We start from the raw sequence: 15138 nt of genomic DNA on the forward strand, positions 1-15138 counted from the left end.
ACCCTCTCTCTCTCTCTCCCGTAGCACAGGGACTCTCGACTGCTTCAGAATAATACAGTTTTCCTCTGCAGAAGATGAAATTGTTTTCCATTGATTGAATAAAAACACCACAAAAATCTATCAGCCACACCAATAAAAACATAATTATCCCGTGATTAGAAGGATATTGAGTTTGTCAGCGCATTATTTTAAACTTGTTTTTTCCCCAAAAAGAATTCATGCTGTTAAATATTACATTCAGCCTCCAAGTTCATTAAGCATTATATTTTATATTATTCTGGGGTTTTTTTTTGTAGGTATGCCATCTTCCTTTATGAAAACGTTGAGTGTTACACTTCTGCATTGTAATTTTCTTTATGTCTTTCGATCGAGCCAAACACTTAAAAGTTAGGACTCATTTATCAACACATCCCAACAGCCTCCGCAGCATTACCCCATTCACCATCTGGTTTCCTTTTTCTCTTCCTTCGAGTGTGCGAGCGTTGTCATGATTTTCACATCCAGAAATGTTGACGAGGTAAACCACCCAGTGAAAAAATAACGTGTCAGTCCCCTTAACGGGAGTATGTTCGAATCGATTTGGACGTAACATCAATTCCATTTCCGCTCTGAAAACTCAACTTCATCCAGTTGCTTCCTCAACCAAAATTTAAAATCGTTTTATGTATTATTTTCATAATTGAATTCCTCCCCTTTAGGAAACGGTGCAGTGACTTATCAGCCACAGTTTCATTTAACAGATCAATAAAATCGTTCTTTAGTCCCAAAATACTCGGTGAAAACTTCTAGAGCGTTGGTCAAAATAAATCCATTCTCCCCCATCAAAGTATAACACCACTCCAATCTAAACACTTAAGGAGATTCCCTTTTATTTAGATCTATTTGCTCGGTGGCCTGGTTGAATTTGCTAATTACTGTCAATAAAAGTTGTAGAATTTCAAATGTAAGAGGAGGAAGTAGTCAGTTTTAAACCGAGTTTGATACAGCAAGGCCTTAACTTCACCTGAAGGACTTGTCCCACGAGGGTATATCGGGGACAAAGTGAATTCGAGTAGAATTTTGCTTCGTCCATACTTAGTGAACGACAGCATGAAGTTTTTGGAAATAGATGCGTGCAGTTAATCCAGAGTAGTATTCGATTCCTAAACCGTGAGAGGGTTTTTCTTTTCTCTTTCTGTGAAGTGTTATTTGGCTCTATTTGTTTAAGGGGAGATTTGTGTTTCCTGGGTACCTAATATTCTTACACCACTCTGCGACAATGTTGCAGAGATAACATTCGTCAATCGCTGTGTCGAGCCCACGCTAACTGGTTGCTTTGTCCACCGTGAAACTTTACCAGCTGCTACCTAAGTAGCATAAATACTGGTTCCGTTCAGTTCAACCCTGAGAAGAAATAACTCACCCAACGCCGGTAAACATGAATAATATGAACGTCTTAGAAGTTTTTTTTTCTTTTCAGGTCTGGTGTCATTATAACGGCTTAATTGAAAATAATTTTAAAAATGCAAACAATTCATTGGAAAAGGCACTTAACATTTGTAAAATTATTCCTAGGCGCAATTTAAAAGTAAATAGCTGGATGAGGTGAATTTTAAACAGGCGCCTGCTTTACAATTTCATCCACGGACGAAATTGTTTTTAATTGCTCGTCATAAATATCCCCAACGCCGCCGTTACACAGTGGATCAGACAGGGTGGCACTTTGCCTCGGGAGAGCGCCTCTGATTATTTTTTTGCCCTCTCTCTTTACTCCTCAAAAGTTGTCAGAAGTCTGTTGCAGGGAGGGCAGAAGGCCGCGGGAGTGCGGAGAGATCCGTCGCTGCTTTCCAGACCCTGCTCTCCCAGCCAGGCGTCAGGAAGTGGCGCATCGCAAAATCCTCGGGGCTTGAGCGCAGGGGGAAAGGGCGCGCTACGAGAGAGAGAGGGAGCACACATTACAACGTGGGGAGCTGTTGCTGGAAATGACTCCGCCGCGCTCTGTAATGGGTGGTGGGCTGTGTGTGTGTGTGTGTGTGTGTGTGTATGGGGGGGGGGGGGAGCAGCACTCGTTTGTATTTTTTGTTTAATTCCCCTTCCTTCCAAAATTGTTTAACAGCACGAACTTCTGCATTGCAACGTCCCGAAATCACCGCGTGACTTTAAAAAGTCAAAACCGAACTAACTATAAGTGTCTCGCGTGAAATACCCGTGTTGTGATTTTTTAAAAATATATAGAAAACGAACATCCAATTAGAATATTAACCAATCATTTGCCTGACGATAGAGATATAAACTGCTGTTTAAATGGTCAGCTTTACATGCTCAACGCTGACGCGAGGGACACCATTTCACGACTTGTGACTTTCAGAATTAGATAAAATGTCAACCGCAGAAATTGAGATTATTCTTTTTTTTAAAAAAAAATATAAACGATTACTCGGCCGGACATCAGAAATCCCAGTGTGTATCTGACTGATAAGGAATTTTGCTCTCAAAAATACTCTCAAATGCACTCGACAAAGGTTATGTGCCAACAGCTAGGTTTCATACCCCTGCTTTGTCTAAGTAACAACCGATTATTTCTGCATTTCTACGTAGGAGATTATATACAGGATGCAGTAATTCTGTTCTGACTTCGCTGGGCTGGAGCAGCAGAACGTTTTATTTAAAATGAAGAAAGAATCTGCCCCTATTTTACAACCTGAACTTTCAGCAAAGGTCAGCTGTAAACGTGCTTTCCCCCACAACATGACTTTTCAGAAAACAAAGATTACTACAAAAAAAAAGAACGTGAATGGTTTCTTTTATTTTCTCGGGTAAAACCATCGTTGAATAAACAGTGGCAGAGCAAAGCAGCGATCAAAATGAAGAGACGACGGCTCCTCAGTCAACGCTTGCATGTTCACGTAGACTCAGACTCATGAAAGTTACAGTGCTTATAAACAGCGTGAACACAGTCCTGAGAATTGTAACGTATAACCTCCGAAATCAACAATGTAGAAATCCTCCATCTTTTATGTAGACAAATGTGTCACCCCACGCAATTCATCTCCCTGTTGTGCTCCGGGCACTCCTCGAGCTGAAATGAACGCTCTCAGAGCAAAGATGAACGAAGGTGGAAACGGGAACAAAACAAAAACTGCTTCTTGGCTCGATATTCCAGCACGTTAAAGCAGGGACGGCGTCTTGTATACCCCGTCGGTGCCAGAGCTCAACAGAACGTGCCCGCTGAGCGCTGAAACTTGCAAACCACATCCACCTACTCATTGGTAAAAACGTGCAAAAAGTCAAAGACTCACTCTAACGTCGTGGCTTCGACACCACATTGCAAACCTTTCACCAGCGGCCAAGTTCTTTCTACTGACCCCGACGTTCAGGAGGGACAAAGAATAATGTTATGCCGATTTCCAGCACTTTGCCTGATGAATACATTGCAATTTCTTTGCGGTTCTGAAGCCTTTTTTCATTGGAATGTTGTATACCCTAGCAAAACCAACCTAAGGCTGGGAAAGTTTTTCGTCTGTTTCCTAGTAGGATAGTCCTCTTTAACTTTAGTCAACAATTACTTATGCTTTAGTAACGCTTTTAGAAATATTCTGCAAAATCACAAATATAAATTTCCGCACAACTGCTGGATCACATGTACTTAAGCTAAAAGTTGCGAGTGGCTGGGCAACAATATTAAACTCCTTGATGATAAACATTTTTAAAGGTGCGATTCCTCGAGCTTTCGAAATTCGAGCATCAAAACGGATTCCTAACTTGTGAAAATAAGTAGCGTTTGGTTTATGCGAAAAGTTAATGGGTAAATTGCGTTATCGGTGTGGGGTGCCACTTTACGCTTGCATTAAACAGACATTCTCATTAAAAACGATTCTTACTAAATCGAGTTACACTCTGAATTTGAAATTATACAGGCAGTTATAATTTGGCTTCGGATCTTAAGCTTGCGATATAATTGATCCAAATGCATTTTCTACTAAAAATATATTTTTTTCAGGAGGATCCAAGGCCTACCGTAAGGAAAAGCACTTTTTCAAACACCTTCAATGCATGATAATTTTTTGGGGGGAGCTAGTAGTTGATGCATTACCAAATAACAACCAGCCTTTGGAAATATGGTTGACAAAATTAACTAAACGCACAAATCAAAAGCTGCCTGGACATTAAAAAAAATTAAAACTGGCTGAACGATTTTAAAATTCAAAAATTCCCACTGCATTTCTACAAGAGATTAACAAACTATGGCTGTGGTCTCTTTACAATTCAGTTTTTTTTAACTGGCCAGTAAACTGGGCTAGCATTTTTCAGATGGTTGGAATCTACACAGCACAAAAGTTTAAGGTTGATCGTTTTGAAGAGGAAGAGCTGACCTACGTCTGGCACGATCAGGATTGACAAGATTCTGATTTTAATCCCTGGTCTTAACCTAAAAATCAATCGAGTAAAGTATTAAATAAAAAATCCTATCGTAAATTAGCCGCCACAATGTTAAAATCTTTAAAACATACTTTAAATTGAGTAACACACACAAAATGCTGGAGTAACTAAGCAGGCCAGTCGGCATCTAAGGAAAAGAATTTTTAAATTGAGCCCGTCTCCAAGAAGTGGACGATTGGAAACTCTGGAAGGTAAAGTGTATGTTGTGCGTAGGTAATACACTTATTTTGTGCACAGTTACAGTCGTACTCGCCGATTGGGCGTCTATTATTACTTCCTTTGTGAATCCCAACTCAAATGGCAATTGATCGCAAACGAAACGAGATATTTCGCTTTAAACGTAGATGCAGTTAAAAAAAAAATCCGAGAACAGAACTTCAAATAAAATGGGAACTCTAGCCGCCAGATGTTTGCGATTATCCAATGCCATTAGTGAGTGCTACAGATGCGCTAAATAACTCGATAAAAAATAGATTTATTTTGCATTATGTTGCTGACGTTTTGTCGCACTAAAGGCTCTGTATTTGAAATTCCCTCCGTATTGTGGGGAAATCCCGCCAGTTCATTTCTGTAACGGGCAACTTTCGGTTGAAATTCTGCTGCTGATTTAAACATTAAGTAGGCACTGAAACATTTTACATCCAGGTCGCCGATGAGAAATGGGTGCTACAGAACAGGCAAATTACGAAGTTAAAGTAGCCATTTTTAAATGGGAGAACTTAACAGGCTTTAAGAAGTAGAGCATATGTGAACACTTTCATAAATTATTCCCCTGAACTTTGGATGACCATACGAAGAAAAACGTATGAATCCCCAATAAATATTAAAGATACAATTACTGGTATAGTGTTTCATTTAAAATATGTTTATGTTAGGCGCGCTTTAACGCTTTTTCAATAACATACTCTGAGTGGGGCAGCAGAGAACCTCTAAGATAATATCAGTTTTGACTTAGAGAGATTTTATATTTTACAGCTGTTTAACAACGGCTGCAGAACCGATTCCATCCCAAAATTTAAAAAAGCTATGAACTAAAGAGCGGTAAGGCTTTTCAAAACACATATCCCCTGGTTTTAGAATTAATTTCTCCTACCCATCTTAATTAATTATTACGTTTTAACACGCACAATGCACTGCGTTAATAAATAACAATTTGATGAGATTATTAAACCTGGAGCTTTTGTATCTTGCCGTCTGTGCCATGTGCTCTTTTGTTCTGGTCTGTACAGAAACGGTGGAGCTGAGGCGGCCGCTGACTCCCCGTTCAGCAGAGACAGGCCGCTGTGAGAAGGCTGATTTGTATGGTGTGGAAAGAATCCAATGTTGACCATTTCTCGCTTCCCTCGCCGAATTATAACCGTTCCGCGGTCACATTCTCGACGTGTGTGGCGTCCAGTTTTATTTTCTAATTCAAAACACCGCCGCTCTCGTCCGCTTTCCCTTCTTGTACTTCCCGGTCGCCTTTCTAAAGAGTTTGCAGAATTTCTAGCCCTGGGGACAACCCTTCCGCTCGTTTCCATCCGCTGTGTCCTCGGTCCATTTTCTCTTTATAAAAAGAAAAAAAAATCTTGGTTTTTTTCCTCTCTCTCATTTAATTCCAAACTCGTTTTTCATTCTTTAAATTTTGTTCCTAACTGATCTCCCGCCGTCTTTTGGTGTACCTGTGGGGCGAGGAGGGGGGGGATGGGCGACCGACTGTAATCGCCGCATTTCATCCGAATGTATTCTGCGGTTATGGCTAACACGTGGAGTTTTTATGGTGTAGCAAACTCGGTGCCCCGAGTCCCCCCCAAAAAAATATTCAACCGCTTTAGGGCTGCAGCCAGCTCACACACGCCACAGATTGAGCGCGAAGTGCACGGAGAGCTGGCGAAGCATAGAAGAGAGGGTTAAAAGTGCACCGCAGAGATTTCCCTGTTCCAATTTCAGAACGCTGCGTTGACACAGGGATTTCCCCCACACCCTCCCGCCCTACTTATGTATTGCCGACTGGAGTCGAGCCGGATCTCGCCCCCCGACTGCCGTTTATTACCCGGCGGTGCATTGAAGCTGGGAGGGGGAAAGCTGAGGTGGGGGGAGTGAAAGGTGCCTGGAACACGGAGGAGAGCCTCAGCTGGGCGAGGGAGAGGTAGGGAGAAGAGCCATTGAATGGGGTCTGATTGCCGCGCTCTCAGCCGACTACAACCGCCGCTCGACCAATCAACTCGCCCTCGCCCGGCCTGCCATTCACTACGAGATTCCGCGTCATCAGCCGTTCGGCCAATCACAGCAGAGCCCATTCATTTTAATCAGATCGGATTCTCATGGTAAAAAAACCTGTGACAGCGGTTCACGCATTCGATTGCAGTTTACAGTCCGCTTTTCCCTCAGTCCTTATGCAGTGCCATGTTATTAACTCTTAGTTGCCTCTCTTTCGCTTTCGAGTCAACACGTGTTCTCATATTTAGCTGGCAATTCCAAAAATAACTCCGATATGAGCAGTAGCGTTTGACCTGTCTGCTGAATACTTAACGATTTATTCCTTGATGTGAGTTTTGTTTTTCTAATGATGTGCAAACACAAGGCACTGGAAATCAAGAGAATGATGTAGGTCAGACAGCGTATAAAGGGGAGGTAACGTCGACGTTTCTGAACGGGACCCTTCATCATGTCCTGATACGACCTTAATACTTGGGAGCAGAAATAGGTCCTTCGATTGCTCGGCGTTCCGTCATCCCATGATGGCTGATTTACTAACCCTCTCAACCCTACTCTCCTGTAATCTTACTATTCAAGAACCCATCAACCACCACTTTATGAAGCATTTTGTGCGTGTCACTCAATGATTTGTATATATTAGTCGGAATGTTGTTTTTAATTGGGGAAAGTGCATTTACAGAGTTTACAAATCTAACAGAGACAAATAATGATAAAAGATTATGACTTCTGTTACTAGCATTCTGTGGGTGCCAGAAATTTTGGAGAATTTGAATTTTGTTACGATCACAATAGGTCAACAGCAGATGCCATTTCATTGGCTCTTCACTCAGTCCTGGAACATATGGCCAACATCAGGATGCTCTTCGCGGAATACAGCTCGGTATTCAATACTATCAATCCCTCAAAACTAATCAATAAACTTCAAGTCCTCGGTGTGGGTACCTCCTTGTGCAACTGGATCCTTGATTTCCTCACTTGCAGAGCCCAGTCAGTTTGGATTGGCAACAGCATCTCCTCCATAATCTCCCACAGCACAGCGGCACCACAATTAGCCCCGTGGTCTATACGTTTTACACTTATGACTGTGAGGCAAAGCACAGCTCCAGTGCCTTATTTAAGTTTGCTGCTGACACCACCGTCACTGGCTGAATCAAAGGTGGTGACGAATCTGCATATAAGAGGGAGAACGCCACAACACCACCCTCTCTCACTTAATGTCAGCAAGAGCTAGGAACTGATCATGGATATCAGGAGGAGGAAACCAGGGGTATGTAAGTCAGCCCTCATCAGGGGATCCGCACAGGAGAGGGTCAGCAACTTTAAATTCCTTGCTGTTATCATTTCAGAGGATCCAGCACATAAGTGCCGGTACAAAGGAAGCACAGCACCGCCTCTACTTTCTTAGAATTTTGTCAGGACTCGGCATTTCATCTAAAACTTCTATAGATGTGTGGTGGAGAATGTACTTACGGCTGGCATGGTATGCGAACACTAAGGCCCAGGAATGGAGAAGTCTACAGAAAGGGGTGAACGTGGCCCAGTCCATCACAGACAAAGCCCCCGCCACCACTGAACACGTTTACAAGGAGCGCCGCTACAGGAAAGGGGCATCCATTATCGAGGACCCCTGCCACCAACCGGGCCGTACTTCTATCAGAAAGAAAGTACAGGAGCCTCAGGAACTGCCCCTTCCGGTTCAGGAACCTTCAGCTGTCAGGCCCCTGAACCAACTTCACTCAACTTTACTTGCTCCATCACTGACTTGTTCCCAGAACCTTTTGGAATCACTCTCACGGACTCTTCATCTCATGTTCTCAATTTTTTTTTTCTCGCAGTGTTTGGGTTTTTTCTTTGCACGCTGGTTCTTTGTTCATCTTGTTGGGTAGTTTTTCATTGATTCTGTTGCGTTTCTTATATTTACTGTGTTTGCCTGCAAGGAAATGAATTTCAGGGTTGTATGTGGTGACTTATTGTATATGTTCTTTAATAATAAACTTTCTTTGAACTTTGAATTCAATGAAGTGAAGCATCTGAATGAAGAAATCAGTAGATAATCAATAGAAATCAGGAATAAGATTTCTAAATACTGAATGCACAGCTACTCTGTGAGAAAAGACAGATCATGGCTTGTGATCATTTCGAAGTTCAGGGTACATCATTACCATTGTGTGCATACTATGTGCATCCTTGAAATTCGTCTTCTTACAGGCAGCCACAAAAACCAAAGAAACCCAACAGAACCCATGAAAAAAAAAGATCGTCAAACCACCAACGTGCGAGAAAAACCAAATCGTGCAAACAATAAAAAGTAACACTTAGAACTAAAATTCACAAAAGTGAGTCCACGGCCACGGAGCTCGTTCATTGCTGCAGCCGGTCCTGGAGTCCGTCGGATGCAGGCCGCAGCCTCAGTTCAGCGCAGAGACGAGTACAAACAAATTACTTAAAATCTTTAGTGCTTTAGATGTGGTAAAAACGCAATAAATAGAATAGCATAATATGATCGGCGTTTTATCGAAATGTAAACCTGTATTTGCAACTGAAGCAGTTGCACTATTGACCTTGAGAAGGTGGCAGTGAGCTTCCGCAATCCCTGCGGTGGAAGTACTCCCATAATAACCACTTGGTTTAGAATCAGTGATGATGAAGGAATGGCTTATATATTCCAGATGAGTGTGTATGCAACTCCGCAGGCAGTGGCCTTCCCATTCTCCTGCTCTCTTGACTTTGAGTTTTTGTGCTGAGAGAGGGTCGTTGACTTAAAACGTTAACTCTGTTTCTCTTTCAACAGAAATTGCCTGATCCGCCGAGTTTTTCCAGTGTTTTCTATTTTTAGATGTGAGGTGCTGATGAAAAAGGAGCTTTTGTCATGAGTGCTTTGAACTCCTAATCTCCAGACTCAGAGAGAAGGGTGCTTTTAGTGGGTCAAGGTGATTATGCTATAAAAACAGAAAATACTGGAAGTACTCAGCAAGCCAGGGAGCATCTGTGAAAGGAGAAACAGAATTAGCAATTTACGTTCATCAGAATCCCAAATGGGTTCATTCACCTTGATGTGCGTGTGTATGCTTATGTGAATGGCGTGGTAGCTAGTGGTTAGCGCAATGTTTTACAGTGCCACCTGCAAGGTCCAGGTTCATTTCCTGCCATTGTCTGTAGGAAGTTTATTCTCCCTGAGACATTTGTGGATTTCCTCCCAGACCTCCAGTTTCCTCCTAGACATCAGGTTCCCTCCCAGACCTCCAGTTTCCTCCCAGACCTCCAGTTTCCTCCTAGACATCAGGTTCCCTCCCAGACCTCTGGTTTCCTCCCAGACCTCCGGTTTCCTCCCAGACCTCCGGTTCCCTCCCAGACCTCCGGTTTCCTCCCAGACCTCCGGTTCCCTCCCAGACCTCCGGTTCCCTCCTAGACATCAGGTTCCCTCCCAGACCTCCGGTTCCCTCCCAGACCTCCGGTTTCCTCCCAGACCTCCGGTTCCCTCCCAGACCTCCGGTTTCCTCCCAGACCTCCGGTTCCCTCCCAGACCTCCGGTTTCCTCCCAGACCTCCGGTTCCCTCCCAGACCTCCGGTTTCCTCCCAGACCTCCGATTTCCTCCCAGACCTCCGGTTTCCTCCCAGACCTCCGGTTCCCTCCCAGACCTCCGGTTTCCTCCCAGACCTCCGGTTCCCTCCCAGACCTCCGGTTTCCTCCCAGACCTCCGGTTCCCTCCCAGACCTCCGGTTTCCTCCCAGACCTCCGGTTCCCTCCCAGACCTCCGGTTTCCTCCCAGACCTCCAGTTTCCTCCTAGACATCAGGTTCCCTCCCAGACCTCTGGTTTCCTCCCAGACCTCCGGTTTCCTCCCAGACCTCCGGTTCCCTCCCAGACCTCCGGTTTCCTCCCAGACCTCCGGTTCCCTCCCAGACCTCCGGTTTCCTCCCAGACCTCCAGTTTCCTCCCAGACCTCCGGTTTCCTCCCAGACCTCCGATTTCCTCCCAGACCTCCGGTTTCCTCCCAGACCTCCGGTTCCCTCCCAGACCTCCGGTTCCCTCCTAGACATCAGGTTCCCTCCCAGACCTCCAGTTTCCTCCCAGACCTCCAGTTTCCTCCCAGACCTCCGGTTCCCTCCTAGACATCAGGTTCCCTCCCAGACCTCCAGTTTCCTCTCAGACCTCCGGTTTCCTCCCAGACCTCTGGTTTCCTCCCAGACCTCCGGTTCCCTCCCAGACCTCCGGTTCCCTCCTAGACATCAGGTTCCCTCCCAGACCTCCAGTTTCCTCTCAGACCTCCGGTTTCCTCCCAGACCTCTGGTTTCCTCCCAGACCTCCAGTTCCCTCCCAGACCTCCAGTTTCCTCCCAAACCTCCAGTTTCCTCCCAGACCTCCGGTTTCCTCCCAGACCTCCAGTTTCCTCCTAGTCCTCAGGTTCCCTCCTAGACCTCAGGTTCCCTCCCAGACCTCCGGTTCCCTCCCAGACCTCCAGTTTCCTCTCAGACCTCCGGTTTCCTCCCAGACCTCTGGTTTCCTCCCAGACCTCCGGTTCCCTCCCAGACCTCCGGTTCCCTCCTAGACATCAGGTTCCCTCCCAGACCTCCAGTTTCCTCTCAGACCTCCGGTTTCCTCCCAGACCTCTGGTTTCCTCCCAGACCTCCAGTTTCCTCCCAGACCTCCAGTTTCCTCCCAGACCTCCGGTTTCCTCCCAGACCTCCAGTTTCCTCCTAGTCCTCAGGTTCCCTCCTAGATCTCAGGTTTCCTCCTATACCTCGGGTTTCCTCCCTCATTGCAAAGGTGTACGGTTAGGATTGGTGAGTTGTAAGCATGATATGTTGGTGCTAGAGAAGTGGCGACACTTGCCCCTGCCCCCCAGCACAATCCTCGCTGATCTGACACATTTCACCGCATGCTTACTTTTACATGTGACAAATAAAGCTAATTTAGTTTTGCATGCTCAATAGGTGGAGGAAGGGAATATGGAATATAGTCGAGCACTCTCCCCTTCACAGAGAAGGGAAGCCATTTGAGGTGCCTCTCGTGCATTTCTGTTCACAGAAGTTCATTGATGGGATTAATATTCAATTAATCACTTTGATGGCTAAATGTATCTGCTGGAAGAACTCAGAAAGTAAAAGGGATATAATTCAGAGTTAAATTTATTATTGCTGACTCATATATCCTAAAATGTGTTGATTTTGCAGCAGCAATATGGTCCAAAATATAAAATTGCTATAAATTACTAAAGTAGATAAAGAATGCAAATAAATGAATAACGAGGTAGTGTTCATGGGTTTCATAGGCCACTCAGAAATTTGATCGTGGAGGGGAAAAGGCTGTTCCTGAATCGTGGAGTGCATGCTTCCCATACCTCCTCCCCAGCGTGATAAAACAAGAAGGGGACATGTTGTGGATGGCAAGGGTCTTTAGTGATGGATGCCGTCTTTTTCAGCCAGACCCTTGTACCGTAAGTATCTTATTTATTTAGAGATAGAGCGCGGACTAGGCCTCTCCGGCCCTTTGGGCTGCACTGCCCCAGCAACTCCTGACGACCCCAATTTAACCCTGACCCAATCACGCAGCAGTTTACAGTAGCCAATTAATCTACCCTGTACGTCTTTAGACTGTGGGAGGACACCACAGCACCCGGGATAAACACACGCACTTCAGAAGGAGGACGTACAGAGACTCTTTACTGAAGATGATGGAATTGAACTCCGAACTCCGACCCCCCCCCCGCCCCGAGCCGTAATAGCGTCACGCTAACCGCTATGCCACAGTGACACTCTAACTGAAGGACTTAATCATAAAATATATTTTTTGAGTATACCTGTCAGTTAGAGCTAGTGGACGAGCAGCTTTTTACTGGAGCTGAAGGCCCACTCAGACCCAGGACTGCAAGAATCTGAAACCATTTCACATAGAACCTCTTATATCCAGCAGATGGAGTGACGTTCATCCGTTCATCCTGAGCTGGCTGTGAGTCAAAATTCCAGGGATGAATAGCCACTGTTTAATCCTCTGTGCCACCGCCTAGTCAGCTTTAGTTTAAAGATACAGGTATTAGGTAACACTAACCATGTAGATTCTCACATGGCTTGACAGGATAGTAAAATATGGATTGTTCAACAACAGCACCTAGCTAATTATTAAGCAATGGATCCAATTAATTTTTGTCAAGCTGCAATTTGTGAGTTGTAACGTGCTGGACTTACCAGGATTTTTGTCAGTCCTAACTTTAATTTAACACAGGGATCATCCCGATGAGAATGAATAGTTGTTGTCACGGCATAATGATGGCAATGAAACGAGATCGTTCTCTGTGCAGAGGCATGAATAAGAGGCTTGACAAACATATTTTAAAGTACTGCTCTATGTGTTTCCAATTTAGCTTGCTTTATCCTGAAATGATACTCGCTGCGCGGTTACATGTTCAAAGTGTTTGTGCAGGAGGTAATTGTTTTTCTTTCACTTATGGAAGCAACAGTAATCCATAGAGCAGCCTGACATTTGGCATGACCCTGGACGGAGTGCCATGCAGATTTATTAGAACTGACATTTGATTTTAAAGACTGCGACAAACTCTAAAGTTATGAAGGAGTTATACTGGTAGCTTAGCGGTGAGGGCAGCGCCATTACAGCTCGGAGGATGTCAGAGTTCGGAGTTCAGATTTGGTGCTATCTGTAAGGAGTTTGTAAGTTCTCCCCGTGACTGCGTGTGTTTCCTCCGAGTGCTCCAGTTTCCTCCCATGTCCAAAGATGGACCGGTTAGTGGGTTAGTTGTTCATTGTAAATTGTCCTACGGTTATGTCGGTGGGTTGCTGGGCACTACGGCTCGTTGGGGTGGTAAAGTCCTTTCCGTGCTTTATCTCTAAATAAAATTAAACTAAACATTTGGGAAGTAACTGTTATGTACTGAAATCAAAATTTTAAATTCAGAGCCACTTTTTCTCTTTGCGTTTTCTTTCAGTAATATTCCTTATTTAGTAGAGTTAATTATTTATTTCCACACGACAGGTAAAACCCACTTTCACACAATAGGGGTGTGCCATATATGCAATTAAATCATAATTGTTTTATTTGGGCTCACTTTTTTCTCCCAGCTGGAAGATACATATTCCAAAGAAAAAATCCCTATGAAATGCAAGTATGGAGTGCTGACATTGGTCCAAGGCCTCAGATCTGCCAGGACAGCCAAGGGAATGATTCTTGGAAAGTGAAAGAAAACATCAGCCACAAACAAAGAAGTCATCTCCTGAAGTGGTGTTCAGGTCCAATTCAATGTGCACAATGAATTAGCCTGTCTGGTTACAACTCTGCGATATCGTTATGACTTCACAGCATCAGTGCCAACTAAAACTATGTTGATCCAGCCCTGACTTGGCTTGTTCCATCTGTACTATAGCTTGAAAAATGCAACTATAATCGAGAGTATTATGGTGGTGCCTGAATCTAACCGTGGTCAAAATAAACAATCAATTTGTTGCATAAAATTCCTTAATCTTTTAGAGAATACAAAATCACTTTCTTCAGACAGAGCAATTTTTCTCAAATTAGCAACTATTCATGATCACAGCCATTCAATTTTTTTGCATGATAAGTAGTAAAATGTATTTTGTGATTGATACAAAGTTAATTAGGAGCAATTTCATATCCTATGAAGAAACTAAAATGTTGTATTTATACGATTAGGTTTAAGTAGTACCGCACTGAAGTAACAAGTTTTAGATGAATCCCTACAGCAGTTATTTGCTTGTGTTTAGTGTTTGCTGTAATTGCATTTATGATGTGCTGTAATACAACACTGAATATGATACTTCTGGCAAAATCTGTTACGCAATGATGTTTAATATTTTCTTGAAATTTGTAGAATTGTTCTAAAATATTTAATCAAAAATCTAATTAGTTTGCTTTTCCCAATTGAGAGATTTCAGTCATCTTGCAAAAACATGTAGGAAATTTAAAAGGAGTCATGATCCATTCTTTAAGTCTCAGAGCTTTAAGGTGTTATTGTAATAGCAACATGTGAAAAGGTTTGTTCCCCATAACGTTAAAAGGTCGTCAAATAAATTTGTAAACAGATACTGTACAATATTAAGTATCAGAATCAGAATCAGGTTTAATAACATTGGCATATGTTGTGAAATTTGTTAACTTTGCATCAGCAGCACTATACATGATAACAGGGAGATTAAAACAGTGAATTACAGTAAATATTAAGTAGTTAAATGAATTAAGTAGTACAAAAAATAGGAAATAAAAAGTAGTGAAGTAGTGGATTCAAAGTCCATTCAGAAATCGGATGGCAGAGGAGAAGAAGCTGTTCCTGAATCATTGAGTGTGTGAGTTCAGGCTTCTGTACCTCCTTCCTGATGGCAGAGGGGAAGAAGCTGTTCCTGAATCATTGAGTGTGTGAGTTCAGGCTTCTGTACCTCCTTCCTGATGGTAGCCATGAGCAGGAGGCATGTCCTGGCTGATGGAAGTCCTTAATGACAGATGCCGCCTATCTGAGGCATTGTTCGTTGAAGATGTCCTCGATACCATGGAGGC

At 43.6% G+C, this 15138-nt stretch overlaps 1 long non-coding RNA gene across 1 annotated transcript in view; it reads right to left on the reverse strand.

Moving 5' to 3' along the window:
- The window catches only part of LOC140714676 (uncharacterized), a 102052-nt gene extending 95222 nt beyond the window's left edge, over positions 1 to 6830 (reverse strand). The window contains exon 1 of the long non-coding RNA XR_012095970.1: positions 5591 to 6830. This is a non-coding gene — a long non-coding RNA (uncharacterized lncRNA). The remainder of the gene's footprint in view (positions 1 to 5590) is intronic.
- Positions 6831 to 15138: the final 8308 nt, after the last annotated feature.

The sequence above is a fragment of the Hemitrygon akajei genome, chromosome 22 (assembly GCF_048418815.1).
Source record: "Hemitrygon akajei chromosome 22, sHemAka1.3, whole genome shotgun sequence".
Classification (NCBI taxonomy): Eukaryota; Metazoa; Chordata; class Chondrichthyes; order Myliobatiformes; family Dasyatidae; genus Hemitrygon; species Hemitrygon akajei.